Source organism: Mustela putorius, unplaced genomic scaffold (assembly GCF_011764305.1).
Source record: "Mustela putorius furo isolate JIRA1106 unplaced genomic scaffold, ASM1176430v1.1 tig00003974_pilon_pilon_pilon, whole genome shotgun sequence".
Taxonomy (NCBI): Eukaryota; Metazoa; Chordata; class Mammalia; order Carnivora; family Mustelidae; genus Mustela; species Mustela putorius.
The window spans coordinates 9968482-9983348 of record NW_025422117.1 but is presented as its reverse complement, the minus strand read 5'-3'; positions in this window follow the sequence as shown (position 1 = coordinate 9983348).

Sequence of the window (14867 nt, the reverse complement as noted above, 5' to 3'; positions counted from 1 at the left end):
CATAATCTTTTATAACATCATTATAAATCTATTAGGATTTTAATCTCATCACAAAATTTATACTAGCTTGGCAGGAGAAAGCTTTTAATTCATTTTACTGCAATGAGTGTGGTACAGGTTCTGAAACTTTCTGTCATCCTTATCATCAAACAAGTTCTACTTTTTTTGTCATTCTTTATTTACCTTCTTTGTTCTCATTTCCTCTTTGTTTTGTCCTCCTTTTACATCCTATCACTGAGGAATCACAGAGAGGTCAAATTACAAGCTCTGATTTTATCATAATAAAAAAATAAGGTCTAAATTTTTATGCTTGGCCTTAGCATAAAATTGATTAATAAATGTAATCTTGTGACCAATCCTTGTTAATGATGATTTGTCAGACTAAAATTTTGAATCCATTACATTTTTTCATTAATCACTGGATATAAACATCAAAATATTCATACAATTATATTTTGAGGATATCAAAGATCTTTTTTTTAAATGTATTTGACAGAGATAGACACAGTGAGAAAGGGAACATAAGCAGAGAGAGTGGAAGAGGGAAGAACAGGCTTCCCACTGAGCAGGGAGCCCCATGTGGGGCTCTATTCCAGGACCCTAGGATAGTGACCTGAGCCAAAGGCACACTTAACTGATTGAACCACCCAGGCACCCTGAGGATATCAAAGATCTTAAAGATTATTTAGTTCTGTCATTTTGTAAAAGAGGAAGGAGATACTGGTGACATCTTTGAATTGTCAAATTATAGATTTAAAAAATATTTACAGTATATAGAATTTTATATAATTATTTAGCTCCATAAGAAAGAAACTGAAGACTGGACCTGTTAAATATCTTGTTAGAGGTTATTCTGCAAATAAGGTACAAGTTCGGCCTAGAATATTTGATCTGTTTTGACTTCTAACATTTATAGTGGGGTTGTTTTGAGAACAGTTCTCTTATAACATTTTTCAAAAAGACAAATACAGATTATGAAATATTTTTTAAAAACACAGAAAAAAAATATATGTAGAATTCTCTAAAATTATCCATTCAGATATTCCCATAGTTTTTATTTAGTATTTTTTAAGTTGTGTCCTGATAAAGACAAACTAAATTTTCCTATCACCTGGGAGAGACAATATTTTGCATTTCCCTCAGGTTGGGTAACTGGATACAAGACAATTTAGATATTGACTTATTTGGGTCTAGAACTCATATCTTGCTATGTTTTACACTGAATTTATGTTGGCTCATATGGCCAGTCTTAGGCTGGCAGTCATTGAGTTTGCAGAATGTGGAGTATTTTTAAATGGTTGGTACAAAGTAGATAATTAGACCAGGAAAAGAACACTGTTTGGTTGCATTATTATAAGTAAGTGAAATTTAAAACACTTCATTTTAACAAGGATTATATAAGTAGTTCTACAGTAGATGATTCTTTTAAATGTTTGTATTTACTTAAATGAGCTTGCTATGCCATTACAAGTAATCTGTATGCTTAGGTGAGCTTGTTAAAAAAGTGTATATATATCTCAAGTTTTGGATTAGTAAACCTTACATTTCTTTAAGTTTTTTTTTTTTCTTTTTTAAAATGTATTTGTAAGAGAGAGAGAGCAAGCACAAGCAGGCAGAGTGGCAGGCAGAAGCAGAGAGAGAAGCAGGCTCCCCGCTGAGCATGGAGCCCTATGTGGGACTCAATCCTAGGTCCCTGGGATCATGACCTGAGCCAAAAACAGCCACTTAAACAACTGAGCCATCCAGGGATCCTGTGGAATGTTAAACTTTAAAACCTGAAAGCAAGAAAGATATGGAGGCAGATATAAAGGCAAATGTGCAAAGTGTTGTTCATCTTTATAGTAATACTAACATATAATTCATGTTAGCCCCACAAACATGGTCTCATATATTATTTAAAAGGTGATGACGTAAGCATCATGTTATAAATCACAATTTTTCAGAGCACATTTGAAATGTTGTTAGTGTGGAGAAAAATTCATGGTATCTCTTATCTCATGAATGATGTCTCATGAATAAGGAATGATTTAGAATGCTAAATCTTTAGTACTTTTTGGTTTTCTTAAAGATTTTATTGGTTTATTTGAGAGAGAGAGGGAGCAGGAGCTCAGAGGGGGCAGATGGAGAAGGAGAAGCAGACCTTCCCCTTGGTTGAGCAAGGAGCCCAACAATATGGGGTTAGATCCCAGGACCCTAGAATCATGAACTGAGTCAAGGCAGATGATTAACTGACTGAGCCACCTAGGCACCCAATCTTAAGTATTTCTAAAATGAACATATTAATTTATTAATACAAACCTGAATCTTGTAGCATTAGAAGCTTTAGAAAGTGTCTTAAATATTTACTCTTTGTGAAATTCATTGATCTCTAATTCACCTGCTGAGATGCTATGATTTGTGGATAACTCAGCCAACTCTTATCAAGTAATTGATTTTAAAGGGGATATATTCATTCAACAAAATTTTTGCAACTATCCACATGAACCAGGAGTTAATGCTGCAGCCACAGGCATATACGAAAATAATAGACTGTCTTTCCTGTCCTCATTGGGTTTTACTGTAGAAAATGTTGCCTAAGTAGTATCTTAACAACCACCAACCTCTTTCCTCCCAAGCAATGCTTCTTATAACTAAATCCTCTACCTTTCTATAGTCTGATTATCTACACAGATGAACTTGATATATTTTTATTGCTAAAATTATTGTTATCTTTGTTATTGATCTTTATATATCTCTAGGGACATTTCTAAAATTCAAGTAAGTAGGAGCCAATAATTCCATAGATTTTTACATTAGGAGATTTAGAATAAAAGGATGTTTTTAGGCATTTGCAATAACAAAACCGAATACTGTTGCCACCTCCATAAATAAAGAAACCAAACAACTACTCAAGTTGCTGAGATGAAGGGAGGAAAAAAAATAGGAATACTAGAACGAATACTAGAATGAAAGAATACTTTCATTTGAGAAAGAGAGAGAGTGCATATGCTTGAGAGTGGGAGGGTGGGGTGTGGGGTTGGAGGTTAAGGGAGAGCAGGGCAAGAAGAAAGGGAGAGAATCGTAAGCAGGCCCCATGCCCAACATGGAGACCTATGTAGGGCTTGATCCCATGACCTGAGATCATGACCTGAGACAAAATCAAGAGTAGAATACTTAACCAACTGAGCCACCCAGACACACATATAAGGTGCACTTTAAACTAAGGTGACAGATAGGCTCTTGCATATGGGTCCAGAAGAGCCTGTTTCTTTAAGATAAAAGGAAACACTTGATGATGTCAGACAGCATTTAAATCTAAATGCAGAGATGGACACTTGTAACTGGTAAAAAGTAAAAGAAAAATATGGACTATGTTTATTCTAGTTGACGGTATATTAATACAATAAACTAGTGTATCAATATAGTCTATAATTCAAAGATATATGCCATTTAGTTGGATGATACAAAGGTGGGTAAGTTAAATTTTATAAGAAAATATTTTAGGTTAAAAAAAAAGCCAGCAACAATAGAAGATACTTTGGGTCTCTTTAAACGTAAGAACAACTTTTATCCCATAAATTCATGTGCTACTTTTAGGAACCATAGATAATGTTAACCATCATGACTCAAAGTCTCCTTCATTCATTCTGTACCACACTGTTATTAAGTTACTAAGAGAAAGAGATGTGTGAAAAAGGGAAGGAATATTTGTTAGCACAAATTATTTGAGATTTATACAAATGGAGAGAATATTTAAGAACATGGTCTTTGAATATTCTCTTAAAAGTGCTGCTTACCATATTGGATGGCCTAGGTCAAATAAGTGTTTATTAAAAGAAAGTTCTAATTGAAAAGTTACTCAAAGGAAGCTTCCTTTCTTTTTCTTTCTCCTGGTCTTTATTTTCGTTTTCAGTCCTATTCCAAAGTTTATCAAAGGAAACTCAGAGGAAAGGCTCAAATGGCACTACATACAGATCAACAATTATCTTATATAATTATCTTATTAGATTATAAAATAAATACTAGGTAATATTTATAGTATTTGGGGAAAATTATAAGATTTGAAATACACAACATAGAACCATAGAATTTTAAGCTGATATAGGATAATAAACAGAATTAATTACAGAATAAATACTACTTCAATCAGATTCACTTAGGAAACATAAAAGGAATGGGTTAACATTTTGTTAATTTAATAGAATGATTAAACTGTGAATTTTAATCATGTACTTTTTGTTCTATTTCAGTCTTTAGTAATTAACCATAATAATGGAGGAGAAATTGTGTAATATAAATCTTTCTTCCTGCTGAAATGATAGAGAAAAATTAGGACACAAAGCTCTAAGGCCAAGATCAAAATGTTTCTCCTGAATGGGATTACCAAATAAAATAAAGGACATTTGAATTTGAATTTCAGATAAGCAACAATTCCATTTTTTTAGTATAAGTATATCCTAAATATTATATGGAATATTTGCAATAAAATCTTATTTGATGTTTATCTCAAATTCCAATTACCTGGGCACCCTGGATTTTTGTTTGTTAAATTCTAGAATCCTTACTTCTAAAGTCTCTAGGGAATGTTTCTTTCAAATACATGCTTTTCTATTTTCATCAAACTAAAATAAATATATACTGGCTCAGGATTTATGAATATGCCTTCATAATCACTTTTTTCACTATTCCTAAAATACCAAATTGGAAGTAAAAAGGAGAAAAAATCAAAGGTTTTATCCTTAACATGGGAAAGAGGGGTGAAGTTATGCCTGAGGAGTAAGGATTGGGAGCAATAGGAATATAAAATAATACAGCAAACATCATCTGCAAATATAAAATAAATAAAGAGGTACAGCTTTTTATGTAGACTGTGTGACATCTTTTTTTGTGATCTTAATCAACAGAAAAAATATTTTCAACCACCTAGCCATTTTAAGAGAAAAGTTCTTTATTTACATGAAATCACATTGACCCTATGTCCTAATGCATGAAAACAAAAACACACGTCATCAATGTGACTATTAAGTGAAGGATTTCAGTAGAATTCATTTTGGGTTTTTTTGTTTATTTGTTTGTTATGAATGAACAAATAGATCTTTGTATGCTGAATTTGCACAGCCAGAGATTACTGCTAAACCTTTTTTGTTTGCAATACAGCCATTGTGAAGACTGGAAGCTACAATCTGTTTGTATTTTTCATTTTAATTTTTTTTTTCCTTTTTCAGGTTACTTCACCACTAACAAGAACAATAACGCCAAAGGAAAAGATAGCTTGAAAGAGACAGCATGATTGCTTTTCCAACTAAAATGAGTAGAAAATGAAAACACTTTAAATGAAGTGCCTCGAATAAACATTTAATTTAGGATAAGACAGCAAACGCATATATACCACCATATCAGATATTGAAAGAACATTTATTGAAGAGTTGAAAGACTCATTTGTGGGAAAATAAATGTAGCTCTAAAAGTGAGCTGCTGAGAGTAAATATGCAAAACCACATTTAAGCAGCATGCAATTAACGTGAATTTATACTAAAAAAATGAAAAACATGATGAGATTTTGGGGAATTACATATTTGAACAAGAAACTATTTCGTTTTTCATCAAACACAAGCCTATCTGTGCAATGGATGCTCTTTAATGAGTTGTAGATTTCAAACAAACTGGAAGGTTATGCATCCATACATTAGGAAAAGTAGATGCATTATTCTCTCAATGTCTTTTATGTCTTTCTTTAAATGTGCTATTCTTATCTATTCTACATGCTTAAATACCACTCTCTCCAGCCCTTATGACTTTACCCATCTCAATTCTCCTCTCTTCTTTGTAATTCCTGCTTTTTATTGTCTTCCCCTCCACCCTGCCCAATTCTCATGTTTTCTGTAATTAATATTTGTTTCTGTTCCTTGTCCTTGTCCATTGTTTCATATCAATTTCACCTCACTTGATATCCATATTTATTTCTAGCCACATAATTTACTTTTGCCATAATATCTTGGTATTAAAACAATTGTGTATCTATCTACTCAAGGCTATGACCCTAAAAGGAAACAGAAAATTTTATATTTTTAATATATATAGAGATGATATTGTTGTGGAGTGCTTTGGTAAGTGTGTTGTAAATCACAGAACATTTAAAGAAGTTATATAATAGTTGCTTTTGTTAGGAGTATTATTGAAAATATTGATGTCATATCACACATGACTAGAATAACCTTCTAATATTTATATTAGGTAACAAACTATACTAATAATATATAAGTATAAATATATGTAAAATTATTTTAGTTACATATATATACACAAATCAAATTAAAATATATAGTGGTTCCCAATAAACTAAATAGCAAAGATACTAGTAAATGATAAGGTTTTCAAAATGCTACAATTTTTCCTTCTTTTATTAGTGCTATTTTTATCAAATAGAGAGGTGATTACCAATATATATGTTTATAGAATAAAAATAGAAGCTGTACTGATTGCTTCTAGAGCCAAAATACATTAACTAAATAGAAATTCCAAATGATTTGCATCCATTGCCAAATGTTTTCTTGGCCCATATCAGTCTGTTGGTTCAGCAAAAGATCAATTAAAGAAATGGAATTAAAAATGATAAAGTATCTTTAGTTTTCTGATCTGATGTTTAAAAGAGATCCTCAGTTACTTCTTGCCTGGTGTACACAGAGTCTTCTGTCAAAATATGATTTATTTAATTCTTAGGTCTTCCTACATAAATTTTTATATTTTACCTCTATATGATTAAGATTAGTAAATCTTTAAAATTAACTTTAGATCCATGATCTATTTTCCAATAGTTTGCAATGGAATGCAAATTGCCCATTAAAATAATTTTCATTTCTGATGACAAAATATAAATTAAATTCTAATTATGAAGACTAGATCAAAAGATTACTCTGTCACTTAACTCACTGATTTATTCTTCATTCTTCCCAAACTTTAATCATCTCTGTATCAAGCAATGAAAACAGAAACAAATCCCATGGACTGAAGGACATATTAATGGTAATCAGATTTTCATAGTACCATACCTTAAAGACCACCTTATTTCACATCATGATATGACCTTTCTACTCTGATTACTTAATTTTACCCAGGTAAATTTTATTATTGAGTTGTAGCAGATTTCATCTCACTTCAATTATGAAAAATTGCCCGTTTTATTTAAAACCCCTGCTAGCATATAGAACATTATTTTCCCCATTGCAAATGTTTGGGAATCTGTGTTGAGGCTCCTTTTATATTTCTTTGTATTTCAATAGAACTTGTTTTAACAGCATACTTACACATATAACCATATAAATTTAAAAGGCTAGATTTTCTCTGACAGTTATAATAATACGTTGGAGATCTACTCCCTGATGACCTTAATAACAAAACCAACATAAGCATGAACAAGTAACGTTTAGTTAAATTTACATTTAAAAACTGTATTAGGAAGATCATGTCATCCACCAACTTCTAAAGTTCAGTTGAAGTAAATCTGTGTTAGGGTTACTCATGGCTATGCGATCTGATGGATGTCGGAGTTTGGAGAGAAAAAGAATCAAGGACGTACTTCAATAGACCAGTCCATAGCCTCACAAGGTCTTTCTTCCAAATCTAATAGCCCCTAAAATCATACCGTGGATAAAGTGGTGATTGTTATGATCTGACTGCTTGTGACTCCCACTAAGTTTATATGTTGAAATTCTAACCCCCAAAGATGAGATGTAGGGAAGCACTTTTGGGAGGTGCTTAAGTGATAAAGGTGGAGATTTTGTGTATAGGAACAATGTCCTTATAAAACAGCCCCAGAGAGACCCCTCACTCCTTCTTCTGCATGTGAAGGATAGCAAGAAGACTGTGAACCAAGAAGTCTGTGAACCAGAAAGAGGATTTCTACCAGAATGAGACCATACAGGCATCTTGATCCAGGACGCCCAGCTTCCAGAACTGTGAGGAATGCATATCTGTTACCCATTAGTTACCCAGTGTGGTATTTTATTACAGCAACCAAATAGACCAAAAGAGTGATTTATTCACACTTTTCACTTTGAAAATGCTCCTTCTTCAAAGAGTTTGTGTATATTCCATTGTGTCCCCGTTGTTTGCTCTTTCAGTACTTCTTGATATTGTTACTCATAAAAGGCAAAATGGCTGATATCATCATTATTACAAATATAAAATAATACTTTATAACATAAGGTAGATATGTTTCCAGCCTTGGGTCTTACTTTCCCAACTAATATCCTCTATACCTGGTGCCTGACCAACTGGGAGACATGCTCATGATGGACACACTCTTCTCTCTCCCCTCTTGTGGTCAGTGTCTACATTCCTTTTGATGCTTACTGTGGTGTTGGTACTCTCAATGGCACTCACATTACCTTTGACATTGACAGGGGACCCAATCTATATCAAGCTTCTGTGTTGGTAGGTGGTAAGAAAATAGCTGAGGCAAAATCTTGGGGCATAATAATCTGTAATCTGAAGTAGGAGATTTTCAGAATCACATGTAAAAAAGTTTCATTCTGTATGTTGGCTTGTTAAAATAACCCAAGGCATCTGCATGGCACAACAAAACTTTTGTCTCTGTCATAGTATAGGGACTCCCACCAGTGTGGCATAGCTCTCCAGCCCAGAAGAAAGACTTTCCTTAAGCGTTTCCTCACAGAAATATTGTTTAAATATTTTTATATTTTCCCTTTTAATAAAAAAATTCAAAAATTATCCCTACATTTTTAAATTTGGAAAAAAAAATATGAGGGTGATTGTTATTTTAATTTTGGGTCCAAGCATTATACTTGCATTTGGCAAGTTAAAAATTAGAAAGGGATCTCGAACCCCACATGCTGGCAAATGTGGTCCAACAACATTATTAGCCTGTGACTCTCCGGGACTGAGTACCTTCAGTAAGAACCCTCAGAACTAGAAATTAATTTCCCAGGAGCTTGTAAAAGGCAAAAATCTCTATTTCTCAGTGCCTTCTGACTGAGGCCATTCATATTTAAACCAGAACATATGTAGACTTTCCTTTGGATGTGAAGGCAAACATCACCTATGTAAGCCAGAAGCTGACCTCTAGAAATAGATTAGGAGTCACTGGCATATAAAGAGATTAGATTCTATTCAGCAGACTCTTGGAGCTGCTGTAGTGCGATCTTCAAACCAGAATGTGGCCAGAAGTGAGACTACCCAGGATTAAGTTTCTTTAGGTATGCCTTCAGAGGAAATCTTGAGCCTAAGCAACTGATGGGCCTCGATAAGTCTCATTTTAAGGCACTTTGGGCCAACAGAATCTATTACACCATTATCTACAAATAATTTGATGTATTTCAAAACTAACTTGATGTATTTCAAAACCTGAAGTTGTTTTCACACCTGAAGAAAGATATCACCGAATATACAACTACCTATTTAATAGTCATTTCACATACTCTAAAGATACCTTTTCCTTAGAGCACCAGTGATTCCTAACTCACTAGATATGCTGAGCTAGTCAGTGCTGAATCTGCCCACAGCATACTTTCATTGGAACATTTTTATTTTCCAGAATATTGGTTTTATAACCAGGTCTGTGACCTGCTAAAAGTCCTATTGCTTTTTGCAGCAGAAGATAGTGATAACAATATGATAAAATTAAATCAACTATGTTCTTTTGTGCTAAATCACCTGCATATAAACCATCCATAAATCCTTTGAACACTGCCTTCAAGGTATATCCAAAACTCTGATACATACTACCACCTCCAGCGCTCCCAACCTCATCAGAAACACAGTTGCTTCTTGTCTCTATTACTCTTACAGCCACCTAGATGCTCTCTGGTTCCATTTTTGCCATCCCCCATCTTCACTTCACAACAGAGCAATAATATTAATTATTTTAAAACTTAAGCCAGATTATACTACTCTTCTGTTCAAATGCTCCAATGGTTCTCATTTTCACTAAGAGTTTAAGCCAAAGTGTCTACAGCTAAATGCCTATGCAATTCTATGCAATCTGGTTTTTGACCTCTTTTCCACTTTTCTCCCTCTTAATTTTCTGTTCTAGCGACACTCATTGTCTTCTTGCTGCTTTAAATATTCTTTCCTTAGATACTTTGCTTTCACAATTCTCTTGCCTAGAGTCTTCTTCCTTCAGATAGTTGTATGACTAATTGTAGGTCTCTATGTGTGTATAAGATACACCTTGCCTAAAGGCTGAATTTTGCCCCCTCTCAAATTCATTTGTTGAAGTTCTACCCACAAATGTGATCTTATTTGAAGACAGGGCTTTTAGGAGGTAATCAGGTTAAGTCAGGGTTAAATGAGGTCACTAGGGGTAGATTCTAATTTGACAGGATTGGTGGTCTTATGAGTAGAGGAAGAGAAAATAATGTCTGTCTCCTGCACCAGGTACGGATGCAGTAGAAGGTAGCTCTCTGTAGGCTAGAAAGAGAGCTCTTGCCAGAAACCAAACCCTGCCAGTCTTTGATTTTGAATTTTCTAACTTCCAGGACTGTGGTGAGAAAGTGATTTTTTTTTTTTTTTGTAAGCCGTGTAGTCTGTGATAGTTTGTTATGGCAGCCTGAGCTAATTAATTCATAAATATATGACGTGTGTGTGTTTGCAAATTTTGAGACATTGTCACTACCTGATCTTACTTTGGTAGCATTTTTAGACCAGTATTTAAATGTTTTCCTGGGAGCATGGCTTGAGGGCTTATATTTGAGATAGCAAAGTACACTAGTTTTAGTCTATTATAAGTTAATATTCCATGATCATTTTCAGTAAGCTTTTTTTTTTTTTTTTGGTCTGGAAATATCATTATGCTACCCCAAAGAAACTCATACAAATGAAAAAGAACACAGTAGTGAGAATAGAATAATGGTTGTCTTGAGGAAAGGAGAAATGGAGGCTATCATGCTAAAAGGTAATAAATATATAAAATAAAAAAGGCAACTTCACATATCAATAATAGTACAATGCCATGCAATCTAGCTTTGATTATCTCAGTTCTCTTCATCTGACATTAGGCAACATATTTGCATTTAGCATGTTGTTAAACATAAAGGGTTTGAATCATTTTAAGAAAATTTAAAAGATTTAATTGGTTTTCTAATAAGCAGTCATCATGAGAAATGCCTATGAGAATGGCTTAATTAGTACATGCATTTCTTCACTTAAGGTACCAATATTAAGTGTTTGTGCTTCCTCACTCACTGAGAGTGATAGCATAGGAACATCCTTACAGTGTTGACTCTTCTCTCAACCCACTCACAGTTTACGACTTTAACTCTGGTTGGTAATTGTGGAGCCAAATACAGGGTGAGAAAGAAAGAAAGGTAAAATCCATTTTACTGCTATTTTTCATCACACAAAATCACATGCCCGCTTTCTCCTGACTCCCATATTATATGTTGGAAACATGAACAAAGGGTGAAAGATAAGAAAGTCCTCTTTTTGTTTTTTTCTTTTCCTATCCCTTATGTCCATCCTGCTCTCTACTCCTACCCTATTGAGTTCTCCTGAACACCAGTCTTTCAAGATGTAATGAGGACAAAATGCGGAAACAGTGTAATGTATACGAAGAAAAACGTATAGCAGGGAAGAGTGGGGTTCTGATTAATTCCAGTCCTGCATGCCATTTTATTCAAATCCTATCTTCTCTCTATTAGGACAATTAATACAGGTTTATAATAAATGAGTAAAAAATCTCAGTGGCTTAATAAGATAAAAATTATTTCTCACTCATACAGAGTTCATCTCAGATATTCTTGGTTGGGAAATTCATGGCTCTACTTAATAAGTAATTCAGGAATCTAGATTCTTTCTAATTTGTGCCATCATCATCTTTTACATGTGGTCCCCATGATTTGAGAGAAGTTGAAAGAGTATAAGGGAGGTATATTGTGACCAATGTCATTTAACTCTATTGTCCAGAGCTGGTCTCATATGAACGTAAAAACACAACCACTGCCCATTAACAGCTCTAAAGGCATGTCTAAAGCTTTAGATGTCCCACTAGCCCTCTGTCTCTGTGACATACCCCACCAGTGATTAGCATTTATCTCTATGTCAAGTGCTTATATACTTGTCCATTTTTTCCCAGTCTTTTCATCAATCTATAATTTATAATAAGCCATACTTATTATAATTATAATACTTATAATTATATAATACTTATACTTATAATACTTATAATAAGCCATACTGTTCCTTATGAAACAGTATGTGATCTTGAATGTTTGCATTGTATTGAAGAGGTGTATATGTAGAGTTCCAAGTTAAGCTCTAAATACATTTCTTCAAAGAATTATTGGTGAGTAAAATTATTTGTCTTTATGCTTTTATGAGAACAATAAAATACATGAGGGACATTATGGAACAAATAGACTTCTTAGAGAAGAATAAGAACTAAATCATCTCATGTAATAATTATATGGAAATGTTTCTAATGAACATTTATATTTAATGTTAAACAAACTATATAAATTGATGACTACACATAATATTGTTTGGAAGAGGATCTAAGTGGAAGGATCTAAGTTTGGAAGAGGAAGAGGATGTAAGTGGAATATTGTTTGGAAGAGGATCTAAATGGAATTACGTAGGGACACGATGATGTTTTTTATTATAGGAGCAAAGCGATGGCTGAGAGAAAGAAGTGATGTGTATACATATGCTCTTTTAAGGTGTGATTTTTTTTTTTAAGATAATTTTTTGTTTGTCTATGAATTTCCCTTTGGGGGAACAGACATTGATTTTTTTCCCCCCTCACAGCGACTGTAGTATTTAATCTTGGTAATCTCAGGTTGTAGCACAGGATTTACCATATCTTTGGAGCACCCAGTGCTTGCTAATTTGAGTTCCACATTTGAATGGGGGAGTTTTGGTTTCTTTCAGCCCTGTAGTAAACAGCTAAGAACAAATGGAGAAAGGTCATTCATAGAGAAAAGCATTTTGTATCCATTCTCTGATGAGGTGTACAAACCTAACACAGGAAACTGACTCTGCAACCAGTAAAATGAGCATAGAGATTATTTGAAGAAAGGTTCTTTAGGGAAGCAAAAATAAATTTTACTGGAGTCATTTTATCAAGAGAAAGTTCTAAATACAAATTTTTGACTGTTACCCTAAAGTAGAAGTCACCTTTTCATGTCATAAATAACAACTGGGAATTTATTAGCAGAAAATATATGAAACTGCTTTTCCTTTTTTTAAAATACATTGTGACTTTGGTATTTTTATGTTATTTCTTCTAATTTTATCTGATTAATTTACTGATAATTGTGTAAATTATTTCTTCTTCTAATAGGGAGGATTTGATTTCATGCTAATATATGTCTTAAAAAATTCTCTATATTAATTATTCAGAGCTTGTTTTGTGAAGCATTGGAGACTAACAGGAAAAAAAAAGTAGATGATACCTGGCCTCAAGAACATAGGGATTAGTAACAGAGGGAAGAGAAAAAAAAAATACAGTATGATAAGAACTTGAACACACATACCAGTAGAATTTAAGAGTTATATTCACCACGGGAAAGACAGAGTAATGTTGGGGAATGAGAGAAAGTGCTTCAAATGGAGAAAATCACATACAAAGACACTATGTCATAAACATATTATTTAGTATTTTTGTTTTTGATCCACTATTTATCATTCTTAACCAGCTGATTCGGGGTGAGCAATATGGCTTATTCATTTATGAAATCATAGTGCCTCCACGTCTGGCTTTGATTTATGTTATTGCTCAGTAAAAGAGTATGGGACTGTTGAACTGACAAAAAGAAACAATCTGATTTATGCTGATGTTTTCCCCTGATCTTCTTGGTGGATGCTCTCAGGACTATGGTGCATTTTGTCAGTAAAAGTGTTATAAAGAGTTGTATGTTTCTTGCCAAATGGTTAAATAAGAAAATAATATAAAGTAGTTTTAGAGAAAAAGTTAAATAAAATGCATCATTTGCTGTGATTTTTATTTTATAATAGGACGCAGGAGAACAAGTAGAACAAGAAATCTGAAGGAAATCAGGACCAAGAATTATAGAGCTACAAAGAGCATGCAGGTATAGTGTGTATGTACACATAAGCACTTTCATTAAAATTTGACTCATTTGCTTAAGATCATCTCTCCTTTGGACTACTTTTTCCTCCCTTTCCATTCCTATTCAGGAGAATACCTTCACCTTCTATAATGCATGTATATTAAACTTCCTAACATTTACTGAGCCCAATTTGCTCTTTGACAATCCCATCTCAAATTCTCAAATTTAATAGTCTTGTGATTAGTTCAAACGTACTTCCAAAGACTATTTAGTCACTCAGTCATTAGAGAATAGTCACACAGTACAAATATTGCTGGTGAGGAAACACCCCACTATATGGAGAAACAGTACACAAAAAATCAGAACCTAGTGATAAAAAAAAATTTTCATGATATTATTTCCCTTGATTAGTCAGTGCACAGATATTTTCTCCCAAATATCTAATTCCAATAATCAAATATTTTATCAAAATACAACCATTTTAAGTAAAATGTCAAGAATATCCCCTCCATTTTTGGAAAGCAGCTTAAAATTTGATCAAACTATTGCATTCATGGTCATGGCATGAAGCCTTCTTGAGTCCATGACATCAAGATGAGTTCCATATTTTCATTAGTGTATTCTCATTTTACTACAAGTGTGACATTTTTATTCTGCAGAATATGGACATTTCGAATAATCCCAATATAATCATTGAAATATATTAAAGGGATGCCTGGCTAGCTCAGTGGGAAGAGCAAGAGACTTTTGATCTCCAGATTGTGAGTTTGAGTCCCATGTTGAGTGTAGAAATTATGTAAAAAATAGTATTTTAGCAAATAAATAAATAAAATGTAGCTTCCATTTAGAACTGAGAATGTA